Source organism: Oncorhynchus tshawytscha, unplaced genomic scaffold (genome assembly GCF_018296145.1).
Source record: "Oncorhynchus tshawytscha isolate Ot180627B unplaced genomic scaffold, Otsh_v2.0 Un_contig_3696_pilon_pilon, whole genome shotgun sequence".
Classification (NCBI taxonomy): Eukaryota; Metazoa; Chordata; class Actinopteri; order Salmoniformes; family Salmonidae; genus Oncorhynchus; species Oncorhynchus tshawytscha.
The window spans coordinates 170001-196583 of NW_024609742.1; the positions used below are offsets into that span (position 1 = coordinate 170001).

Genomic DNA, 26583 nt, shown 5'->3' on the forward strand with positions numbered 1-26583 from the left:
GAGGAGAGATCAGAGTTGTGGAATACAGAGAGAGAGAAGGAGAGAGATCAGAGTTGTGGAGTACAGAGAGAGAGAAGGAGAGAGATCAGAGTTGTGGAGTACAGAGAGACAGAAGGAGAGAGATCAGAGTTGTGGAGTACAGAGAGAGAAGGAGAGAGATCAGAGTTGTGGAGTACAGAGACAGAAGGAGAGAGAAGGAGAGAGATCAGAGTTGTGAAGTACAGAGACAGAAGATGAGAGAAGGAGAGAGATCAGAGTTGTGAAGTACAGAGAGACAGAAGGAGAGAGATCAGAGTTGTGGAATACAGAGACAGCAGCACCTAGATCTTATGCACAGATTCTGTCAGACCTGGGCCCTGACAGTAAATCTCTGTAAGACCAAAATAATGGTGTTCCAAAAAAGGTCCAGTCGCCAGGACCACAAATACAAATTCCATCTAGACACTGTTGCCCTAGAGCACACAAAAAACTATACATACCTTGGCCTAAACATCAGCGCCACAGGTAACTTCCACAAAGCTGTGAACGATCTGAGAGACAAGGCAAGAAGGGCATTCTATGCCATCAAAAGGAACATAAATTTCAACATACCAATTAGGATCTGGCTAAAAATACTTGAATCAGTCATAGAGCCCATTGCCCTTATGGTTGTGAGGTCTGGGGTCCGCTCACCAACCAAGACTTCACAAAATGGGACAAACACCAAATTGAGACTCTGCACGCAGAATTCTGCAAAAATATCCTCCGTGTACAACGTAGAACACCAAATAATGCATGCAGAGCAGAATTAGGCCAATACCCACTAATTATCAAAATCCAGAAAAGAGCTGTTAAATTCTATAACCACCTAAAAGGAAGCGATTCCCAAACCTTCCACAACAAAGCCATCACCTACAGAGAGATGAACCTGGAGAAGAGTCCCCTAAGCAAGCTGGTCCTGGGGCTCTGTTCACAAACACACCCTACAGAGTCCCAGGACAGCAGCACAATTAGACCCAACCAAATCATGAGAAAACAAAAAGATAATTATTTGACACATTGGAAAGAATTAACAAAAAACAGAGCAAACTAGAATGCTATTTGGCCCTACACAGAGAGTACACAGAGGCAGAATACCTGACCACTGTGACTGACCCAAAATTAAGGAAAGCTTTGACTATGTACAGACTCAGTGAGCATAGCCTTGCTATTGAGAAAGGCCGCCGTAGGCAGACATGGCTCTCAAGAGAAGACAGGCTATGTGCTCACTGCCCACAAAATGAGGTGGAAACTGAGCTGCACTTCCTAACCTCCTGCCCAATGTATGACCATATTAGAGAGACATATTTCCCTCAGATTACACAGATCCACAAAGAATTTGAAAACAAATCAAATTTTGAAAAACTCCCATATCTACTGGGTGAAATCACAGCAGCAAGATTTGTGACCTGTTGCCACGAGAAAAGGGCAACCAGTGAAGAACAAACACCATTGTAAATACACCCATATTTATGCTTATTTATTTTATCTTGTGTCCTTTACCATTTGTACATTGTTAAAACACTGTATATATATATAATATGACATTTGTAATGTCTTTATTGTTTTGAAACTTCTGTATGTGTAATGTTTACTGTTAATTTTTATTGTTTATTTCACTTTATATATTATCTACCTCACTTGCTTTGGCAATGTTAACACATGTTTCCTATGTCAATAAAGCCCTTGAATTGAATTGAATTGAATTGACAGAGGATGAGAGAAGGAGAGAGATCAGAGTTGTGAAGTACAGAGAGGAGAGAGATCAGAGTTGTGAAGTACAGAGAGAGGAGAGAGATCAGAGTTGTGAAGTACAGAGAGAGAGAAGGAGAGAGATCAGAGTTGTGAAGTACAGAGAGAGGAGAGAGATCAGAGTTGTGACGTACAGAGAGAGAGAGATCAGAGTTGTGAAGTACAGAGAAGGAGAGAGATCAGAGTTGTGAAGTACAGAGAGAGAGAGAGAGATCAGAGTTGTGACAGACAGAGAGAGGAGAGAGATCAGAGTTGTGACGTACAGAGAGAGAGGATAAGAGAAGGAGAGAGATCAGAGTTGTGACGTAAAGAGAGAGAGAAGGAGAGAGATCAGAGTTGTGACGTAAAGAGAGAGAGAAGGAGAGAGATCAGAGTTGTGACGTAAAGAGAGAGAGAAGGAGAGAGATCAGAGTTGTGACGTAAAGAGAGAGAGAAGGAGAGAGATCAGAGTTGTCTCCATGAGAGAAAATCTCCACATTTCTCCTTCTTGCTCCACCCCCTCCTCCCTCCCCGCCATCTCCATTTTCTCTCGGTCCCCCTTCCCACCCTCTCCATTTTCTACATCCTCTCTCCACCCCTCTCCATCTATCTCCACCCCTCTCCTCCTTCTCTCTCCACCCCCTCTCCATCTCTCTCCACCCCCTCTCCATCTCTCCACCCCCTCTCCATCTCTCTCCACCCCCTCTCCATCTCTCTCCACCCCCTCTCCATCTCTCTCCACCCCCTCTCCATCTCTCTCCACCCCCTCTCCATCTCTCTCCTTCTCTCTCCACCCCTCTCCATCTCTCTCCTCCCCTCTCCCCCTCTCCATCTCTCTCCACCCCCTTTCCATTCTCTCTCCATCTCTCTCCACCCCCTCTCCATCTCTCTCCACCCCTCTCCATCTTTCTCCACCCCCTCTCCATCTCTCTCCTTCTCTCTCCACCCCTCTCCATCTCTCTCCTTCTCTCTCCACCCCCTTCTCCATCTCTCTCCTTCTCTCTCCATCTCTCTCCATTTCTCTCCCCCTCTCCATCTCTCTCCACCCTCTCTCCATCTTTCTCCACCCCCTCTTCATCTCTCTCCTTCTCTCTCCACCCCCTCTCCATCTCTCTCCTTCTCTCTCCACCCCCTCTCCATCTCTCTCCTTCTCTCTCCACCCCTCTCCATCTCTCTTCTCTCCATCTCTCTCCACCCCCTCTCCTCTCTCCACCCTCTCTCCACCCCCTCTCCATCTCTCTCCACCCCCTCTCCATCTCTCTCCACCCCTCTCTCCACCCTCTCTCCATCCTCCTCTCCATCTCTCTCCACCCCCTCTCCATCTCTCTCTCCCCCTCTCCATCTCTCTCCACCCCCTCTCCATTTTTCTCCATCTCTCTCCATGCCCTCTCCATCTCTCTCCACGCCCTCTCCAACTCTCTCCACCCCCTCTCCATTTCTCTCCATTACTCTCCACCCCCTCTCCATCACTCTCCACCCCCTCTCCATTTTTCTCCAATCTCTCTCCACCCCTCTCCATCTCTCTCCACCCCCTATCCATTTCTCTCCATCTCTCTCCACCCCTCTCCATCTCTCTCCACCCCTCTCCATCTCTCTCCACCCCCTCTCCATCTCTCTCTCCCCTCTCCACCCCCTCTCCATCTCTCCACCCCCTCTCCATTTTTCTTCAACTCTCTCCATTTCTCTCCTTCTCTCTCCACCCCCTTTCCATTTCTCTCCTTCTCTCTCCACCCCCTCTCCATCTCTCTCCACCCCTCTCCATCTCTCTCCACCCCTCTCCATCTCTCTCCACCCCCTCTCCATCGCTCTCCACCCCCTCTCCATTTTTCTTCAACTCTCTCCATTTCTCTCCTTCTCTCTCCACCCCCTTTCCATTTCTCTCCTTCTCTCTCCACCCCCTCTCCATTTCTCTCCTTCTCTCTCCACCCCCTCTCCATTTTTCTCCATCTCTCTCCACCCCCTCTCCATCTCTCTCCACCCCCTCTCCATCTATCTCCACCCCTCTCCATCACTCTCCACCCCCTCTCCATCACTCTCCACCCCCTCTCCATTTTTCTCCAACTCTCTCCACCCCTCTCCATTTCTATCCTTCTCTCTCCACCCCCTCTCCATTTTTCTCCATCTCTCTCCACCCCTCTCCATTTCTCTCCTTCTCTCTCCACCCCTCTCCATTTTTCTCCATCTCTCCCCACCCCCTCTCCATCTCTCTCCACCCCTCCTCATCTCCACCCCCTCTCCACTCTCCACCCCCTCTCCATCACTCTCCACCCCCTCTCCATCACTCTCCACCCCCTCTCCATCTCTCTCCACCCCCTCTCCATCTCTCTCCACCCCCTCTCCATCTCTCTCCACCCCCTCTCCATCACTCTCCACCCCCTCTCCATCTCTCCCCCCCTCTCATTTTCTCTCTCCACCCCTCTCCATTTCTCCTCCTCTCCACCCCTCTCCATTTCTCTCCTCTCTCTCCACCCCCTCTCCATTTCTCTCCTTCTCTCTCCACCCCCTCTCCATTTTTCTCCATCTCTCCCCACCCCCTCTCCATCTCTCTCCACCCTCTCTATCTATCTCCACCCCCTCTCCATAACTCTCCACCCCCTCTCCATCACTCTCCACCCCCTCTCCATCTCTCTCCACCCCCTCTCCATCTCTCCACCCCCTCTCCATCTCTCTCCACCCCCTCTCCATCACTCTCCACCCCCTCTCCATCACTCTCCACCCCCTCTCCATTTTTCTCCAACTCTCTCCACCCCTCTCCATTTCTCTCCTTCTCTCTCCACCCCCTCTCCATTTCTCTCCTTCTCTCTCCACCCCCTCTCCATTTTTCTCCATCTCTCTCCACCCCCTCTTCATCTCTCTCCACTTTTCTCCATCTCTCTCCACCCCCTTTCCATTTTCTCCATCTCTCTCCATGTCCTCTCCATCTCTCTCCACCCACTCTCCATTTCTCTCCTTCTCTCTCCCCCCTCTCCATCTCTCTCCACACCCTCTCCATCTCTCTCCACCCCTCTCCATCTCTCTCCACCCCCTCTCCATCTCTCTCCACCCCCTCTCCATCTCTCTCCACCCCCTCGCCATTTCTCTCTTTCTCTCTCCACCCCCTCTCCATTTCTCTCCTTCTCTCTCCACCCCCTCTCCATTTCTCTCCTTCTCTCTCCACCCCCTCTCCATCTCTCTCCACCCCCTCTCGATCTCTCCCCATCTCTCTCCACCCCCTCTCCATTTTTCTCCATCTCTCTCCACCCCCTCTCCATCTCTCTCCACCCCCTCCCCATCTCTCTCCACACCCTCTCCACCCCCTCTCCATTTCTCTCTCAATTCAATTCAAATTGCTTTCCTGGCATGATGTCACAATGTACATATTGCCAAAGCTTTCTCTGGAAATTAAGTGATCCATTTACAATATATTAACCCTCAAGCTACAGACATATTAACCCTCAAGCTACAGACATATTAACCCCCAAGCTACAGACATATTAACCCTCAAGCTACAGACATATTAACCCTCAAGCTACAGACATATTAACCCTCAAGCTACAGACATATTAACCCTCAAGCTACAGACATATTAACCCTCAAGCTACAGACATATTAACCCTCAAGCTACAGACATATTAACCCTCAAGCTACAGACATATTAACCCTCAAGCTACAGACATATTAACCCTCAAGCTACAGACATATTAACCCTCAAGCTACAGACATATTAACCCTCAAGCTACAGACATATTAACCCCCAAGCTACAGACATATTAACCCCCAAGCTACAGACATATTAACCCTCAAGCTACAGACATATTAACCCTCAAGCTACAGACATATTAACCCTCAAGCTACAGACATATTAACCCTCAAGCTACAGACATATTAACCCTCAAGCTACAGACATATTAACCCTCAAGCTACAGACATATTAACCCTCAAGCTACAGACATATTTCACATACATCGATTACCAACTGGGGTAATTTTGACCCCAAGAAAGAAACGATTTTAGAAAAAGCTACAATCACATTTCTTTCTTATCAAAACATCATTACACAAGAAATTAATGTTATTTGAAATAGGAAATGTCCAAAACAGACAAAATTTTAATTTTTAACAAAATTAGTTAATTTGCATATTCTGAAAAACAAAAATATAAAATTGTGCCGTTTTTTTCCACATCAGTACTAAAATCCTTTGATTATAAATCAAATGAAATGTTATTGGTCACATACACATGGTTAGCAGATGTTAATGGTCACATACACATGGTTAGCAGATGTTATTGGTCACATGGTTAGCAGATGTTATTGGTCAAATACACATGGTTAGCAGATGTTATTGGTCACACGGTTAGCAGATGTTAATGGTCACATACACATGGTTAGCAGATGTTATTGGTCAAATACACATGGTTAGCAGATGTTAATGGTCACATACACATGGTTAGCAGATGTTAATGGTCACATACACATGGTTAGCAGATGTTAATGGTCACATACACATGGTTAGCAGATGTTAATGGTCACATACACATGGTTAGCAGATGTTATTGGTCAAATACACATGGTTAGCAGATGTTATTGGTCAGACGGTTAGCAGATGTTATTGGTCAAATACACATGGTTAGCAGATGTTATTGGTCACATACACATGGTTAGCAGATGTTAATGGTCACATACACATGGTTAGCAGATGTTATTGGTCACATACACATGGTTAGCAGATGTTATTGGTCACATACACATGGTTAGCAGATGTTATTGGTCACATACACATGGTTAGCAGATGTTAATGGTCACATACACATGGTTAGCAGATGTTATTGGTCACATACACATGGTTAGCAGATGTTAATGGTCACATACACATGGTTAGCAGATGTTAATGGTCACATACACATGGTTAGCAGATGTTAATGGTCACATACACATGGTTAGCAGATGTTATTGGTCAAATACACATGGTTAGCAGATGTTATTGGTCACACGGTTAGCAGATGTTATTGGTCAAATACACATGGTTAGCAGATGTTATTGGTCACATGGTTAGCAGATGTTATTGGTCACATACACATGGTTAGCAGATGTTATTGGTCACATACACATGGTTAGCAGATGCTATTGGTCACATACACATGGTTAGCAGATGTTATTGGTCACATACACATGGTTAGCAGATGCTATTGGTCACATACACATGGTTAGCAGATGTTAATGCGAGTGTAGCAACATGCTTGTGCTTCTAGTTCCAATTTTGCAGTAATATCTAACTAGTAATCTAACAATTCCCAACAACTACCTAATACACACATATCTAAAGGGATGAATGAGAATATGTTCATATAAATATATGGATGAGTGATGGCCGAGCAGCACAGGCAAGGTGCAATAGATGGTATAAAATACAGTATATACATATGAGATGAGTAATGTAGGATATGTAAACATTATTTAAAGTGGCATTATTTAAAGTGGCATTATTTAAAGTGACTAGCGATCGGGTCTCAATGTGTGCAGCAGCCTCTCTGAGTTCGTGATTGCAATTTAACAGTCTGATGGCCTTGAGATAGAAACTGTTTTTCAGTCTCTCGGTCCCAGCTGTGATGCACCTGTACTGGCCTCGCCTTCTGGATGATAGCAGTGTGAACAGGCAGTGGATTGGGCGGTTGTTGTCCTTGATGATCTTATTGGCCTTCCTGTGACATCGGGTGGTTGTTGTCCTTGATTATCTTATTGGCCTTCTTGTGACATCGGGTGGTTGTTGTCCTTGATTACCTTATTGGCCTTCCTGTGACATCGGGTGGTTGTTGTCCTTGATTATCTTATTGGCCTTCCTGTGACATCGGGTGGTTGTTGTCCTTGATTATCTTATTGGCCTTCCTGTGACATCAGGTGGTTGTTGTCCTTGATTATCTTATTGGCCTTCCTGTGACATCGGGTGGTTGTTGTCCTTGATTATCTTATTGGCCTTCCTGTGACATCGGGTGGTTGTTGTCCTTGATTATCTTTTTGGCCTTCCTGTGACATTGGGTGGTTGTTGTCCTTGATTATCTTATTGGCCTTCCTGTGACATCGGGTGCTGTATAGTCGTGGCTAAAAGTTTTGAGAATGACACAAATATTCATTTTCACAAACTCTTTTGCCTCAGTTTGTATGATGGCAATTTGCATGTACTCCAGAATGTTATGAAGAGTGATCAGATGAATTGCAATTAATTGTAAAGTCCCTCTTTGCCATGCAAATGAACTGAGTCCCCAAAAAACATCTCCACTGCATTTCAGCCCTGCCACAAAAGGACCAGCTGACATCATGTCAGTGGTTCTTTCGTTAACACAGGTGTGAGTGTTGACGAGGACAAGGCTGGAGATCACTCTGTCATGCTGATTGAGTTCGAATAACAGACTGGAAGCTTCAAAAGGAGGGTGGTGCTTGGAATCATTGTTCTTCCTCTGTCAAACATGGTTACCTGCAAGGAAACACGTCCCGTCATCATTGCTTTGCAGAAAATGGGCAAGGATATTGCTGCCAATAAGATTGCACCTAAATCAACCATTTATCGGATCATCAAGAACTTCAAGGAGAGCAGTTCAATTGTTGTGAAGAAGGCTTCAGGGCGCCCAAGAAAATCCAGCAAGCGCCAGGACGTCTCCTAAAGTTGATTCAGCTGCGGGATCGGGGCACCACCAGTACAGAGCTTGCTCAGGAATGGCAGCAGGCAGGTGTGAGTGCATCTGCACGCACAGTGAGGCGAAGACTTTCGGAGGATGGCCTGGTGTCAAGAAGGGCAGCAAAGAAGCCACTTCTCTCCAGGAAAAACATCAGGGACAGACTGATATTCTGCAAAAGGTACAGGGATTGGACTGCTGAGGACTGGGGTAAAGTCATTTTCTCTGATGAATCCCTTTTCCGATTGTTTGGGGCATCTAGAAAAAGCTTGTCCAGAGAAGACAAGGTGTGCACTACCATCAGTCCTGTGTCATGCCAACAGTAAAGCATCCTGAGACCATTCATGTGTGGGGTTGCTTCTCAGGCAAGGGACTGGGCTCACTCACAATTTTGCATAAGAACACAGCCATGAATAAAGAATGGTACCAACACATCCTCCGAGAGCAACTTCTCCCAACCATCCAGGAACAGTTTGGTGACGAACAATGCCTTTTCCAGCATGATGGAGCACCTTGCCATAAGGCAAAAGTGATAACTAAGTGGATCGGGGAACAAAACATCGATATTTTGGGTCCATGGTCAGGAAACTCCCCAGACCTTAATCCCATTGAGAACTTGTGGTCAATCCTCAAGAGACGGGTGGACAAACAAAAACCCACAAATTCTGACAAATTCCAAGCATTGATTATGCAAGAATGGGCTGCCATCAGTCAGGATGTGGCCCAGAAGTTAATTGACAACATGCCAGGGCGGAGTGCAGAGGTCTTGAAAAAGAAGGGTCAACACTGCAAATCTTGACTCTTTGCATCAACTTCATGTCATTGTCAATAAAAGCCGTTGACACTTATGAAATGCTTGTAATTATACTTCAGTATTCCATAGTAACACCTGACAAAATATGTAAAGACACAGAAGCAGCAAACTTTATAAAAATTAATATTTGTGTCATTCTCAAAACTTTTGGCCACGACTGTATGTGTCATAGAGGGCAGGTAGTTTGCCAACAGTGATGCATTGTGCAGACCGCACCACCCTCTGGAGAGTCTTGCAGTTGAGGGCGGTGCAGTTGCCGTACCAGGCGGTGATACAGCCCGACAGGATGCTCTTGATTGTGCATCTGTAAAAGTTTGTCAGGGTTGTGGGTGACAAGCCAAATTTTTCCAGACTCCCGACGTTGAAGATGCGCTGTTGCGCCTTCTTCACCACATTGTCTGTGTGGGTGGACCATTTCAGTTTGTCTGTGATGTGTACGCAGAGGAACTTACAACTTTCCACCTTCTCCACCGCTGTCCCTTCGATGTGGATAGGGGGGGTGCTCCCTCCATTGTTTCCTGAAGTCCACAATCATCTCTTTTGTTTTGTGACGTTAAGGGAGAGGTTGTTTTCCTGACACCACAGTGCCCTCACCTCGTCCCTGTAGGCCGTCTCGTCATTGTTGGTAATCAAGCCTACTACTGTTGTGTCGTCTGCAAACTTGATGATTGAGTTTGAGGCGTGCATGACCACGCAGTCGTTGGTGAACAGGGAGTACAGGAAGGGGACTGAGCACGCACCCTTGTGGGGCCTCCAAGCTTGATGATGAGCTTGGAAGGTACTATGGTGTTGAATGCTGAGCTGTAGTCAATGAACAGAATTATTACATGGGTATTCCTCTTGTCCAGATGTGACAGGGCAGTGTGATGGCGATTGCATTGTCAGTGGACCTGTTGGGGCAGTATAAAAACTGAAGTGCGTCTAGGGTGGCAGGTAAGGTGGAGGTGATCTGATCCTTGACTAGTCTCTCAAAGCACTTCATGATGTGAGTGCTATGGGGCGGTAGTCATTTAGTTCAGTTATCTTTGCCTTCTTGGGTACAGGAAGAATGGTGGCCATCTTGAAGCATGTGGGGACAGCAGACTGGGATAGGGAGCGATTGAGTATGTCCGTAAACACACCAGCCAGCTGGTGTGCGCATGCTCTGAGGACGCGGCTGGGGATGCCGTCTAGGCCAGCAGCCTTACGTAGGTTAACACGTTTAAATGTTTTACTCACATCGGCCACGGAGAAGGAGAGGCGGGGGCGCAGTCCTTGTTAGCGGGCCGTGACGGTGGCACTGTATTATCCTCAAAGCTGGCAAAGAAGGAGTTTAGTTTGTCTGGAAGCGTGATGTTGGTGACTGTGGCTGGCTGGTTCTGTTTTTGTAGTCTGTGATTTCCCGTAGACTCTGCACACCAATATCTCTCTATTGTGCAGCAAAATCACTCCAAATAATGGTTCTAGAACAATCCACAGTAAGAGGTAGCCTATGTCTGTACTTGACCATCTGATCATTTAGCACTCCAGTGTTAATCTGCAAAATTGTAATTATTCGCCTACCTCCTCATGCCTTTTGCATACAATGTATATAGACTCTTTTTTTTCTACTGTGTTATTGACTTGTTAATTGTTTACTCCATGTGTAACTCTGTGTTGTCTGTTCACACTGCTATGCTTTATCTTGGCCAGGTCGCAGTTGTAAATGAGAACTTGTTCTCAACTAGCCTTCCTGGTTAAATAAAGGTGTTCTCAACTAGCCTACCTGGTTAAATAAAGGTGTTCTCAACTAGCCTACCTGGTTAAATAAAGGTGTTCTCAACTGGCCTACCTGGTTAAATAAAGGTGTTCTCAACTGGCCTACCTGGTTAAATAAAGGTGTTCTCTACTAGCCTACCTGGTTAAATAAAGGTGTTCTCAACTAGCCTACCTGGTTAAATAAAGGTGTTCTCAACTGGCCTACCTGGTTAAATAAAGGTGTTCTCAACTGGCCTACCTGGTTAAATAAAGGTGTTCTCAACTGGCCTACCTGGTTAAATAAAGGTCTCCTCAACTAGCTTACCTGGTTAAATAAAGGTGTTCTCAACTGGCCTACCTGGTTAAATAAAGGTCTCCTCAACTAGCTTACCTGGTTAAATAAAGGTGTTCTCAACTAGCCTACCTGGTTAAATAAAGGTGTTCTCAACTAGCCTACCTGGTTAAATAAAGGTGTTCTCAACTAGCCTACCTGGTTAAATAAAGGTGTTCTCAACTAGCCTACCTGGTTAAATAAAGGTGTTCTCAACTAGCCTACCTGGTTAAATAAAGGTGTTCTCAACTAGCCTACCTGGTTAAATAAAGGTGTTCTCAACTAGCCTACCTGGTTAAATAAAGGTGTTCTCAACTAGCCTACCTGGTTAAATAAAGGTGTTCTCAACTAGCCTCCCTGGTTAAATAAAGGTGTTCTCAACTAGCCTACCTGGTTAAATAAACCTGGTTAAATAAAAGTGTTCTCAACTGGCCTAAAGGTGTTCTCAACTAGCCTACCTGGTTAAATAAAGGTGTTCTCAACTAGCCTACCTGGTTAAATAAAGGTGTTCTCAACTAGCCTACCTGGTTAAATAAAGGTGTTCTCAACTAGCCTCCCTGGTTAAATAAAGGTGTTCTCAACTAGCCTACCTGGTTAAATAAAGGTGTTCTCAACTGGCCGACCTGGTTAAATAAAGGTGTTCTCAACTAGTCTACCTGGTTAAATAAAGGTGTTCTCAACTAGCCTACCTGGTTAAATAAAGGTGTTCTCAACTAGCCTACCTGGTTAAATAAAGGTGTTCTCAACTAGCCTACCTGGTTAAATAAAGGTGTTCTCAACTAGCCTACCTGGTTAAATAAAGGTGTTCTCAACTAGCCTACCTGGTTAAATAAAGGTGTTCTCAACTAGCCTACCTGGTTAAATAAAGGTGTTCTCAACTAGCCTACCTGGTTAAATAAAGGTGTTCTCAACTGGCCTACCTGGTTAAATAAAGGTGTTCTCTACTAGCCTACCTGGTTAAATAAAGTTGTTCTCAACTAGCCTACCTGGTTAAATAAAGGTGTTCTCAACTGGCCTACCTGGTTAAATAAAGGTGTTCTCAACTGGCCTACCTGGTTAAATAAAGGTGTTCTCAACTGGCCTACCTGGTTAAATAAAGGTCTCCTCAACTAGCTTACCTGGTTAAATAAAGGTGTTCTCAACTGGCCTACCTGGTTAAATAAAGGTCTCCTCAACTAGCTTACCTGGTTAAATAAAGGTGTTCTCAACTAGCCTACCTGGTTAAATAAAGGTGTTCTCAACTAGCCTACCTGGTTAAATAAAGGTGTTCTCAACTAGCCTACCTGGTTAAATAAAGGTGTTCTCAACTAGCCTACCTGGTTAAATAAAGGTGTTCTCAACTAGCCTACCTGGTTAAATAAAGGTGTTCTCAACTAGCCTACCTGGTTAAATAAAGGTGTTGTCAACTAGCCTACCTGGTTAAATAAAGGTGTTCTCAACTAGCCTACCTGGTTAAATAAAGGTGTTCTCAACTAGCCTCCCTGGTTAAATAAAGGTGTTCTCAACTAGCCTACCTGGTTAAATAAAGGTGTTCTCAACTGGCCGACCTGGTTAAATAAAGGTGTTCTCAACTAGCCTACCTGGTTAAATAAAGGTGTTCTCAACTAGCCTCCCTGGTTAAATAAAGGTGTTCTCAACTAGCCTACCTGGTTAAATAAAGGTGTTCTCAACTGGCCGACCTGGTTAAATAAAGGTGTTCTCAACTAGTCTACCTGGTTAAATAAAGGTGTTCTCAACTAGCCTACCTGGTTAAATAAAGGTGTTCTCAACTAGCCTACCTGGTTAAATAAAGGTGTTCTCAACTAGCCTACCTGGTTAAATAAAGGTGTTCTCAACTAGCCTACCTGGTTAAATAAAGGTGTTCTCAACTAGCCTACCTGGTTAAATAAAGGTGTTCTCAACTAGCCTACCTGGTTAAATAAAGGTGTTCTCAACTAGCCTCCCTGGTTAAATAAAGATGTTCTCAACTGGCCTACCTGGTTAAATAAAGGTCTCCTCAACTAGCTTACCTGGTTAAATAAAGGTGTTCTCAACTAGCCTACCTGGTTAAATAAAGGTGTTCTCAACTAGCCTACCTGGTTAAATAAAGGTGTTCTCAACTAGCCTACCTGGTTAAATAAAGGTGTTCTCAACTAGCCTACCTGGTTAAATAAAGGTGTTCTCAACTAGCCTACCTGGTTAAATAAAGGTGTTCTCAACTAGCCTACCTGGTTAAATAAAGGTGTTCTCAACTAGCCTACCTGGTTAAATAAAGGTGTTCTCAACTAGCCTACCTGGTTAAATAAAGGTGTTCTCAACTAGCCTCCCTGGTTAAATAAAGGTGTTCTCAACTAGCCTACCTGGTTAAATAAAGGTGTTCTCAACTGGCCGACCTGGTTAAATAAAGGTGTTCTCAACTAGCCTACCTGGTTAAATAAAGGTGTTCTCAACTAGCCTCCCTGGTTAAATAAAGGTGTTCTCAACTAGCCTACCTGGTTAAATAAAGGTGTTCTCAACTGGCCGACCTGGTTAAATAAAGGTGTTCTCAACTAGTCTACCTGGTTAAATAAAGGTGTTCTCAACTAGCCTACCTGGTTAAATAAAGGTGTTCTCAACTAGCCTACCTGGTTAAATAAAGGTGTTCTCAACTAGCCTACCTGGTTAAATAAAGGTGTTCTCAACTAGCCTACCTGGTTAAATAAAGGTGTTCTCAACTAGCCTACCTGGTTAAATAAAGGTGTTCTCAACTAGCCTCCCTGGTTAAATAAAGATGTTCTCAACTAGCCTACCTGGTTAAATAAAGGTGTTCTCAACTAGCCTACCTGGTTAAATAAAGGTGTTCTCAACTAGCCTACCTGGTTAAATAAAGGTGTTCTCAACTAGCCTCCCTGGTTAAATAAAGGTGTTCTCAACTAGCCTACCTGGTTAAATAAAGGTGTTCTCAACTGGCCGACCTGGTTAAATAAAGGTGTTCTCAACTAGTCTACCTGGTTAAATAAAGGTGTTCTCAACTAGCCTACCTGGTTAAATAAAGGTGTTCTCAACTAGCCTACCTGGTTAAATAAAGGTGTTCTCAACTAGCCTACCTGGTTAAATAAAGGTGTTCTCAACTAGCCTACCTGGTTAAATAAAGGTGTTCTCAACTAGCCTACCTGGTTAAATAAAGGTGTTCTCAACTGGCCTACCTGGTTAAATAAAGGTGTTCTCAACTGGCCTACCTGGTTAAATAAAGGTGAAATAAAATAATAAAATAAAAAAACATACAGTTGAAGTCGGAAGTTTACATTTACTAGGTTGGAGTCATTAAAACTCATTTTTCAACCACTCCACACATTTCTTGTTAACAAACTATGGTTTTGTCAAGTCGGTTAGGACATCTACTTTGTGCATGACACAAGTAAGTTTTCCAACAACTGTTTAAAGACAGATTATTTCACTTATAATTCACTGTATCACAATTCCAGTGGGTCAGAAGTTTACGTACACTAAGTTGACTGTGACTTTAAACAGCTTGGAAAATTCCAGAAAATGATGTCATGGCGTTAGAAGCTTCTGATAGGCTAATTGACATAATTCGAGTCAATTGGAGGTGTACCTGTGGATGTATTTCAAGGCCTACCTTCAAACTCAGTGCCTCTTTGCTTGACATCATGGGAAAAGCAACATTTTAAAAATTGTACACCTCCACAAGTCTGGTTCATCCTTGGGAGCAATTACCAAACTCCTGAAGGTACCACGGTCATCTGTACAAACAATAGTACGCAAGTATAACACACCATGGGACCCACACCATGGGACCACGCAGCCGTCATACCGCTCAGGAAGGAGATGTGTTCTGTCTCCTAGAGATGAACGTACTTTGGTGCGAAAAGTGCAAATCAATCCCAGAACAACAGCAAAGGACCTTGTGAAGATGCTGGAGGAAACAGGTACAAAAGTATCTATATCCACAATAAAACGAGTCTTATATCGACATAACCTGAAAGGCCACTCAGCAAAGAAGAAGACACTGCTCCAAAAGAGCCATAAAAAAGCCAGACTACGGTTTGCAACTGCACATGGTGACAAAGATTGTACTTTTTGGAGAAATGTCCTCTGGTCTGATGAAACAAAAATAGAACTGTTTGGCCATAATGACCATCATTATGTTTGGAGGAAAATGGGGTAGGCTTGCAAGCCCGAAGAACACCATCCCAACCGTGAAGCATGGGGGTGGCAGCATCATGTTGTGGGGGTGCTTTACTGCAGGAGGGACTGGTGCACTTCACAAAATTGATGGCATCATGAGGGAGGAAAATTATGTGGATATATTGAAGCAACATCTCAAGACATCAGTCAGGAAGATAAAGCTTGGTCGCAAATGGGTCTTCCAAATGGACAATGACCCCAAGCATACTTCCAAAGTTGTGGCAAAATGGCTTAAGGACAACAGAGTCAAGGTATTGAAGTGGCCATCACAAAGCCGTGACCTCAATCCTGTAGAACATTTGTGGGCAGAGCTGAAAAAGAGTGTGCGATGGCTTTGTATGCATTGTGGAAGTTAAGAGTAGCACTGATCGAGTGTATTACCCCTGAGCGTAGTACAATCACTATGCTGATAGAAATTAGGTTTTGTTCTCAAATGTGCCGATAGAATTTAGCCTTGTTAAAATCCCCAGCCTCAGGATATATGGTTTCCAGTTTACATAGAGTCCAGTGAAGTTCCATGAGGGCCGTCTTGGTGTCTGCTTGAGGGGGAATGTACACAGCTGTGACGATAACTGACGAGAATTCTCTTGGGAGGTAATATGGCCAGCATTTGATTGTAAGGAATTCTAGGTCGGGTGAGAAGAAGGATGAGTTCCTGTATGTTGTTATGATTACACCATGAGTCGATAATCATGAAGCATACACCCCCGCCCTTCCTCTTCCCAGAGAGGTGTTTATCTCTGATAGCGCGATGCATTGAGAAGCCTGGCGGCTGAACCGATTCCGACAACATATCCCGAGAGAGCCATGTTTCCGTGAAAAAGAGAATGTTATAATCCCTGATGTCTCTCTGGAAGGCGACCCTTGCTCGGATTTTGTCTACCTTGTTGTCCAGAGACGGGACATTGGCGAGTAGTATACTCGGGAGCGGTGGGCGATGTGCACGTCAACGTAGCCTGACCAGGAGGCCGCTGCGTCTGCCCCTTCTGCGGTGCTGTTGTTTTGGGTCGGCTACTGGGATCCGATCCATTGTCCTGGGTGGTGGGCCAAACAGAGGATCTGATCCATTGTCCTGGGTGGTGGTCCATACAGAGGATCTGATCCATTATTCTGGGTGGTGGGCCAAACAGAGGATCTGATCTATTGTCCTGGGTGGTGGGCCAAACAGAGGATCTGATCTATTGTCCTGGGTGGTGGGCCAAATGAGGATCTGATCTATTGTCCTGGGTGGTGGGCCAAACAGAGGATCTGATCCATTGTCCTGGGTGGTGGTCCATACAGAGGATCTGATCCATTGTCCTGGGTAGTGGTCCAAACAGAGGATCTGATCCATTGTCCTGGGTGGTGGTCCAAACAGAGGATCCGCTTCGGGAAAGTCGTATTTCTAGTCGTAATGTTGCTAAGTTGACGTCGCTCTTATATCCAATAGTTCTTCCCGGCTGTATGTAATAAGACTTCAGATTTCCTGGTGTAACAGTGTCAGAAATAATACATTTTAAAAAAACAAAATACTGCATAGTTTCCTAAGGACTCAAAGCGAAGGGCGGGGTGATATAGTATACTATCATTTAGTTTTCAGAATTTTTTTCAAAATTCTGAAAATATGAAATTTTGTCATTTATGTTTTAAACACAACTGCCATTTAAAGTGGCAGTACACCAACATTTGAAAATATACTTAATTGTATTGATAAAAATGCATTGACTTCAAAAAGTGATCCTGAGAGACAGTGACCAAAAATATGGCTTTGTTTTCTTTATTTAGCCTTAGCATCACTGTTGGGAATGGTAGGGGCTTTATTTAGCCTTAGCATCACTGTTGGGAATGGTAGGGGCTTTATTTATATAGCATTAGCATCACTGATGGGAATGGTAGGGGCTTTATTTAGCCTTAGCATCACTGTTGGGAATGGTAGGGGCTTTATTTAGCCTTAGCATCACTGATGGGAATGGTAGGGGCTTTATTTATATAGCATTAGCATCACTGTTGGGAATGGTAGGGGCTTTATTTATATAGCATTAGCATCACTGTTGGGAATGGTAGGGGCTTTATTTATATAGCATTAGCATCACTGTTGGGAATGGTAGGGGCTTTATTTATATAGCATTAGCATCACTGTTGGGAATGGTAGGGGCTTTATTTAGCCTTAGCATCACTGTTGGGAATGGTAGGGCTTTATTTAGCCTTAGCATCACTGTTGGGAATGGTAGGGGCTTTATTTAGCCTTAGCATCACTGTTGGGAATGGTAGGGGCTTTATTTAGCCTTAGCATCACTGATGGGAATGGTAGGGGCTTTATTTATATAGCATTAGCATCACTGTTGGGAATGGTAGGGGCTTTATTTATATAGCATTAGCATCACTGTTGGGAATGGTAGGGGCTTTATTTAGCCTTAGCATCACTGTTGGGAATGGTAGGGGCTTTATTTAGCCTTAGCATCACTGATGGGAATGGTAGGGGCTTTATTTATATAGCATTAGCATCACTGTTGGGAATGGTAGGGGCTTTATTTATATAGCATTAGCATCACTGTTGGGAATGGTAGGGGCTTTATTTATATAGCATTAGCATCACTGTTGGGAATGGTAGGGGCTTTATTTAGCCTTAGCATCACTGTTGGGAATGGTAGGGGCTTTATTTGGCCTTAGCATCACTGATGGGAATGGTAGGGGCTTTATTTATATAGCATTAGCATCACTGATGGGAATGGTAGGGGCTTTATTTATATAGCATTGCATCACTGTTGGGAATGGTAGGGGCTTTATTTATATAGCATTAGCATCACTGTTGGGAATGGTAGGGGCTTTATTTAGCCTTAGCATCACTGTTGGGAATGGTAGGGGCTTTATTTAGCCTTAGCATCACTGTTGGGAATGGTAGGGGCTTTATTTAGCCTTAGCATCACTGTTGGGAATGGTAGGGGCTTTATTTAGCCTTAGCATCACTGTTGGGAATGGTAGGGGCTTTATTTATATAGCATTAGCATCACTGTTGGGAATGGTAGGGGCTTTATTTATATAGCATTAGCATCACTGTTGGGAATGGTAGGGGCTTTATTTATTAGCATCACTGTTGGGAATGGTAGGGGCATTAGCATCACTGTTGGGAATGGTAGGGGCTTTATTTATATAGCATTAGCATCACTGTTGGGAATGGTAGGGGCTTTATTTATATAGCATTAGCATCACTGTTGGGAATGGTAGGGGCTTTATTTATATAGCATTAGCATCACTGTTGGGAATGGTAGGGGCTTTATTTATATAGCATTAAGCATCTTTATGTTGGGAATGGTAGGGGCTTTATTTAGCCTTAGCATCACTGTTGGGAATGGTAGGGGCACTTAGCATCACTGTTGGGAATGGTAGGGGCTTTATTTAGCCTTAGCATCACTGATGGGAATGGTAGGGGCTTTATTTATATAGCATTAGCATCACTGTTGGGAATGGTAGGGGCTTTATTTATATAGCATTAGCATCACTGTTGGGAATGGTAGGGGCTGCCTTTCACTGTTGGGAATGGTAGGGGCTTTATTTATATAGCATTAGCATCACTGTTGGGAATGGTAGGGGCTTTATTTATATAGCATTAGCATCACTGTTGGGAATGGTAGGGGCTTTATTTATATAGCATTAGCATCACTGTTGGGAATGGTAGGGGCTTTATTTATATAGCCTTAGCATCACTGTTGGGAATGGTAGGGGCTTTGGCAGCATGGTTTTAAAAGCCAAAATCCTTTAAGTTACTATAAACCAATAGTAAAGCACCCAAAACACCTTAACAAGTTGCACATAAAGAATACTGGAGCATGTTATAGGAATTATGGTATTTATATAATATTTTCAGTAGAATTTTTTTTTTTTTTCAAGAATACACACCAATACAGCACATTCAGAGGGCAGCAGCTCTAGTACTTATACCACTGACAGACTTCATGAGCAGCTGGTTTCAGTACGACAGCGCTAACTAGTATTTATACCACTGACAGACTTCATGAGCAGCTGGTTTCAGTACGACAGCGCTAACTAGTATTTATATCACTGACAGACTTCATGAGCAGCTGGATTCAGTACGACAGCTCTAACTAGTATTTATACCACTGACAGACTTCATGAGCAGCTGGATTCTGTACGACAGCTCTAACTAGTATTTATACCACTGACAGACTTCATGAGCAGCTGGTTTCAGTACGACAGCGCTAACTAGTATTTATATCACTGACAGACTTCATGAGCAGCTGGATTCAGTACTACAGCGCTAACTAGTATTTATACCACTGACAGACTTCATGAGCAGCTGGATTCTGTACGACAGCTCTAACTAGTATTTATACCACTGACAGACTTCATGAGCAGCTGGATTCAGTACTACAGCTCTAACTAGTATTTATACCACTGACAGACTTCATGAGCAGCTGGTTTCAGTACGACAGCTCTAACTAGTATTTATACCACTGACAGACTTCATGAGCAGCTGGATTCAGGACTACAGCTCTAACTAGTATTTATACCACTGATAAGACTTCATGAGCAGCTGGATTCTGTACGACAGCTCTAACTAGTATTTATACCACTGACAGACTTCATGAGCAGCTGGATTCAGGACTATAGCTCTAACTAGTATTTATACCACTGATAAGACTTCATGAGCTGTTTTGACTGCAACTAAGCCTATACAGTGGGATCCTAAATGACTGACACCCTTGGAGGAGGGGAGGAGGGGAGAGGAGGGGAGAGGAGAGGAGAGGGAAGGTAGGGGAGGGGAGGGTGGGGGAGAAGAGGGGTGAGGAGAGGAAGGGACTTGATAAAGATGAGCAATAATGAATGTATATCATAAATCATTCAAAAACAGTGGTATATTGTATGCAAGACAATCGAGGAAATATTATTTTATACTAATAGTATTGTTCAGAGAAAAATATTTTGTTTCACAATTAATATTTTTTTCATTAAAAAAGGTAGGGGTTGAAATTATTGACACCCCTATAATAGTCTTACAAATATAGTAGTCATAAGTTAAAGTTATTAGTATTTGGTCCCATATTCCTAGCAAGCAATGACTCTCTCTCACCACCACTGATACTATAATTATTTGACCCTGCTGGTCATTTATGAACATTTGAACATCTTGGCCATGTTCTGTTATAATCTCCACCCGGCACAGCCAGAAGAGGACTGGCCTCCCCTCAGAGCCTGGTTCCTCTTTACCCAGTACAGCCAGAAGAGGACTGGCCACCCCTCATAGCCTGGTTCCTCTCTACCCAGTACAGCCAGAAGAGGACTGGCCACCCCTCATAGCCTGGTTCCTCTCTAGGTTTCTTCCTAGGTTTCGGCCTTTCTAGGGAGTTTTTCCTAGCCACCATGCTTCTACACCTGCATTGCTTGCTGTTTGGGGTTTTAGGCTGGGTTTCTGTTGATCAGTTGATGTAAGAAGGGCTTTATAAATACATTTGATTGATTGATTTGATCATCAAGCTTGTGACTCTACAAACATGTTGGATGCATAATGCACTGCGTCATTTTGGAGTCACTTTTATTTCTAGTGGGCACAAAATAATCTGTGTGTTAGTAGAACAGGTTTGTGAACTCAGCCCCAGGACCAACTGGATGTGGGGACTCTGTTCTTTGCTCAGCTCTTGGCATTGCAGGGCTTAGTAATGATATGAAAGGGGGTCACTGTATTTTAAAGGTTTCCAAAACCCAATTGCTAATTTTTGAGTTGTATTATTAGTGGATATTGTCCCAGTTCTGCCCTGCATGCACTGCCAGTAGTTTTGTTTAATCTTTCTCTCTCTCCCTCTCACTCTCTCTCTCTCCCCCCACAAGCCCCCCTCTCTCCCCCCACAAGCCCCCTCTCTCTATCTCTCTTCCCACAAGCCTCTCTCTCTGTCCCTCTTCCCTCCCCTCTCTCTCCACCAGCCTCTCTTTCTGTCCCTCTTCCCTCCCCTCTCTCTCCTCACCAGCCCTCCCTCCCCTCTCTCCCCACCAGTCCCTCTCTCTGTCCCTCTTCCCTCCCCTCTCTCTCTCTACAAGCCCCTCTCTCTGTCCCTCTTCCCTCCCCTCTCTCTCCCCACCAGCCCTCCTCTCTGTGCCTCTTCCCTCCCATCTCTCTCTCTCCACCAGCCCCCTCTCTGTCCCTCTTCCCTCCCCCTCTCTCTCTCTTTCTCTCCACACCAGCCCCTCTCTCTTTCCCTTCTCCCTCTCCCCCCTCTCTCTTTCTCTCCTCACCAGCCCCTCTCCTCTTTCCCTCTCCCCCCCCCTCTCTCTCTCTCTCTCTCTCTCTTTCTCTCCCTACCAGCTCCTCTCTCGCCACCAGCCCCTCTCTCCAAACCAGCCCCTCTCTCCCCAACAGCCCCTCTCTCCAGCCCCTCTCTCCAAACTCCCCCTCTCTCTCCCCAACAGCCCCTCTCTCCCCACCAGCCCCTCTCTCCAAACCAGCCCCTCTCTCCCCACCAGCCCCTCTCTCCAAACCAGCCCCTCTCTCCAAACCAGCCCCTCTCTCCCAAACCAGCCCCTCTCTCCCCACCAGCCCCTCTCTCCAAACCAGCCCCTCTCTCCCCACCAGCCCCCTCTCTCCAAACCAGCCCCTCTCTCCACCAGCCCCTCTCTCCCCACCAGCCCCTCTCTCCAAACCAGCCCCCCTCTCCAAACCAGCCCCCTCTCCCCACCAGCCCCTCTCTCCAAACCAGCCCCTCTCTCCCCACCAGCCCCTCTCTCCCCACCAGCCCCTCTCTCCCCACCAGCCCCTCTCTCTGTCCCCCTTCCCTCCCCCTCTCTCGATCTCTCTCAATTCAATTTCAATTCAAGGGGCTTTATTGTTACAGGAAACATATGTTAACATTGTCAAACAAGTGAAATAGATAATAAACAAAAGTGAAGAAAAAAACAATTGGGGTGTCAAAAATAAACAATCCCCCCCTCTCTCCCTCTCCATCGCTTTCATTAGCTTAGTTGTTTAGAGCATGCTAATCAGCTCTTTCAGACTCCTGAAAGCTTCTCTCTAGACTAAGAAGGTATTTTCCTGTCTTTAGGCTGCTAAACACACCATGGTTAGAGAGGGATACAGAGGAAGGTAGGGGAGGGTAAGGGAGAAGAGGGGAGAGGAGAGGAAGGGAGGGGAGGGTAGGGGAGGGTAGGGGAGGGAGGGGAGGGAGGGGAGGGGAGGGGAGGGGAGGGGAGGGGAGGGGGAGAAGGGGAGGGGAGGAAGGGAGGGGGGGAGGGGAGAAGAGGGGGGGGGAGAGGAGGAGGGGAGGGAGGGGAGGAGGGAGGGGAGGGGGAGGGAGGGGAGGGGAAGGGAGGGAGAGGAAGGGAGGGGGAGGGAGGGAGGGGAGGGAGGGAGGAGGGAAGGGGGAGGGAGGAGAGGGAGAGGGGAGAGAGGGAGGAGGGAGGGGAGAGGAAGGGAGGAGGGGAGGGGGGGAGGGGAGAGAGGAAGGGAGGGGGGGGAGGGGAGGAGGGAGGAGGGGAGGAGGAGGAGGAGGGAGGAAGGGAGGGAGGGGGGGAGGAGGGAGAGGAGGAGGGGGGGGGAGGGAGGGAGGGAGGGGAGGAGGGGGAGGGGAGGGGAGGGGAGGGGAGGGGGAGGAGAGGGGAGGGGAGGGAGGGGAGGGAGGAGAGGAGGGAGAGGAGAGGAGAGGAGGAGGAGAGGGAGGAGAGGGGGAGGGGAGAGGAGGGAGGGGGAGGGGAGGAGGGAGGAGGGGGGAGAGGGAGGGGAGGGGGAGGGGAGGGGAGGGGAGGGGAGGGAGGGAGGGGGAGAGGGAGATATGCAGATTACAATTATTTATAATATACAGGGAGGGGGAGGGGAGTCTGGGTGATGGTGTTGGGGTATTGGGATGAGGGAGGGAGGGATTGGGAGATGTACTTATAAATGTCTGGGTGAGGGGATTGGGAGAGGGAGAGGTGTGTTGATGTCTGGGTGGTTGGGGTATTGGGAACTAGAGGTGTACTTATAAATGTCTGGGTGATGGTGCAGATTGGGAATAGATTTATAATATAAATGTCTGGGTTGTGGTGTTGGGGTATTGGGAACTAGAGGTGTACTTATAAATGTCTGGGTGATGGTGTTGGGGTATTGGGAACTAGAGGTGTACTTATAAATGTCTGGGTGATGGTGTTGTCTGGGGTATTGGGAACTAGAGGTGTACTTATAAATGTCTGGGTGATGGTGTTGGGGTATTGGGAACTAGAGGTGTACTTATAAATGTCTGGGTGATGGTGTTGGGGTATTGGGAACTAGAGGTGTACTTATAAATGTCTGGGTGATGGTGTTGGGGTATTGGGAACTAGAGGTGTACTTATAAATGTCTGGGTGATGGTGTTGGGGTATTGGGAACTAGAGGTGTACTTATAAATGTCTGGGTGATGGTGTTGGGGTATTGGGAACTAGAGGTGTACTTATAAATGTCTGGGTGATGGTGTTGGGGTATTGGGAACTAGAGGTGTACTTATAAATGTCTGGGTGATGGTGTTGGGCTATTGGGAACTGGAGGTGTACTTGTAAATGTCTGGGTGATGGTGTTGGGGTATTGGGAACTAGAGGTGTACTTATAAATGTCTGGGTGATGGTGTTGGGGTATTGGGAACTAGAGGTGTACTTATAAATGTCTGGGTGATGGTGTTGGTTTGTTGGTGTAGAATGTACTTGTGGGAAAGAATTTCCTCCCGTGAAGACAATCACCTCTATTCTATTCTATTCTATTGCATTCTATGTCCAGTTTATCATGGAGAATCAAACGTTTATCCAATAGCAGCAACAGTTCCTCCTATGCTGTAGCTATGTAGTAATACCATTAGGCTAAAGTGATTTAGGCCTATGCTTTGCACTGATAAAAACCTAATAAACTATGCTGTAACACGGTTACATAGCTTACTGTTACAAGGGACTGGTGTGGCCTCTGGCTGGTAGCATAATACATGGAGATAGTCAGAATAGCCTAACCAGTCGACATTATACAGTTATACTGTATAGAATAGACAAGGCTGCACACTTTACAGAATAGGCCTATAAGCGCGTTTACGTCACTGACGTGGGAAAGGTTGGCGTCATATGTTTGCGGTTGCGTTCCTATCTTCCCAGCCCGCTGCTGCGGTTCGCGCTGTGCTGCGTACCGAGGCAAGACAAAGACTCACGACATCATCTACACATACAGGGACAACAGGAATACAATGATGCTTTCTGTGTTTTCGTAATCACTTCTATCGGGGTTATATCTTCTAATCCCGTTCCCAATCATAATCGATAAATAGCCTAGGATATCTCTGTGCCGATGAGCAATGAACGGTTATCCATCGAGCCGCAGGCTCGATCCAACTCCTCTGACGCTGAATGATTTCATCGAGGACAGGATGGTGTTGCTGACATGGTGATTCGTGATCGATAATGTAGCCTATGTGCTATCAGTTTGAGAGGGCTGATCACAATGTATCAGTTTAGCTCATCAGCATCAGTCCTTCGGTGAGAATAAGAAGAGTCAAACCGCTGAATGCTCTGTGCATCCCTTACCTCTCATTCGCTGCTCACTCGGGCATTACTCCATGATCGGCGAAATGTCCCGGTTTACTCTGGTCACGTTTCCCTCAACGTTGCAGCTCGCACGAGAAGAAATAAATATATAACCCTAGAAACGGCAGCAGCAGCAGCCCTTCCCGTTACCGGTTGTGCCTGGTGGAGGCAAGAGGTACACCCTCCGGTACTGATGCCATCGACGCGTGAATCCGATCCTTAAATCCGGAGGCGGATAAAAAAAAACGCGTCTGTTAGGCAAAATAGATGTTTTACTCTCAAAATCCGTTAACGCTCAAATAAGGGGCATCCGATACCTCTTCATTCAATATGCGTCCACTGTCACACAAAGCGTGATTTTCCTCTCTCGCTCTCTCTCGATTGCTCGCTCTGTCTCGCTCTCTCCTCCTTTCTGCTCCTCCCTCCTATTGGCCGTCCTCTCACGTGTGTCTCGTGAACAACATTAGCCTGAGCAACAGTTGTGGATTCGGCATTTCGCCTTCAAAATAAAAGATCGCATTGAAACTGATGCAAACGGATGAAAATATTGGAATCATGCCACAATTACTCGAGAGCAAAACAAGGTCGCAGTTTTGTTATAGAAATACAAATTAAATACAATAATTACTCAATTTGACAAGAACAAAAAATCTGTTGAAATCGCATTGTGGATGTATAGACTTAGGATTGCATTGGGGCATAGTTAATTAAATTACAATGTACAGCCTTACCTATGGATCTGGGGTCCATGAAACGGTCTATTAGCCGACTCAGCGACACCTACAGGACACACCTGCAATGAGTTGTCAAAGTCGTATTGCAGGACTTTAACTGTGAAATCCCCTCCCCAGTCAGTCTGTTGTGCGTGTTGAACATTCAGATCGCCGTGAAACAGCCTTTATGTATCGTTATTTAGTCAGGGAGTCGCCAGTGAAACCAGTGTCTCTTTTACAACGGAGCCCTGCAGGGTAGCCTAGTGGTTAGAGCGTTGGATTAGTAACCGGAAGGTTGCAAGTTCAAACCCCCGAGCTGACAAGGTACAAATCTGTCGTTCTGCCCCTGAACAGGCAGTTAACCCACTGTTCCTAGGCCGTCAATGAAAATAAAAATGTGTTCTTAACTGACATGCCTAGTTAAAAAAATAAAAAAAGATTAAAAATATAGATATATAAATACAGCACAACATATTCGGCTTAGACAGACATTATTACACACAGACAACTAAAACAAAACACATTCTTCATTATGAAAAACAGCATCCCAGGGGTTCGAAATAGAGGCAGCTACACTTTGATAAATTAGTGTCACTGTAAACCAGGTAGAAAGGTTGACTGCACAATCAGCTTCCTGGTGACCAGAGAGATACTGTTCTGTTTCTGTACAACACAACAATCTTAGTTTCTTAACAAGATCATTTGTGTGCTTTGTTTTTTTAACGCAGTACATAATGTGTTGGTCAGCCGCTGTGGAATTCTGGGTATCTACTGTTTAATAAGGAAGGACTTCTTTTTGACAGTTTTCCAGGATTTAGCCGGGGAGTCATTTACACTCAGAACGAGTGGTTATATAATAATCAGATTTAGCCGGGGAGTCATTTACACTCAGAACGAGTGGTTATATAATAATCAGATTTAGCCGGGGAGTCATTTTACGAGTGGTTAT

At 45.4% G+C, this 26583-nt stretch overlaps 1 protein-coding gene across 1 annotated transcript in view; it reads right to left on the reverse strand.

The window, feature by feature from the left end:
- Positions 1–25338, reverse strand: part of fbxl16 (F-box and leucine-rich repeat protein 16) — a 63954-nt gene extending 38616 nt beyond the window's left edge. The window contains exon 1 of the mRNA XM_042317478.1: positions 24922–25338. The gene's annotated coding sequence lies outside the window, so the exon portion shown is untranslated. The remainder of the gene's footprint in view (positions 1–24921) is intronic.
- Positions 25339–26583: the final 1245 nt, after the last annotated feature.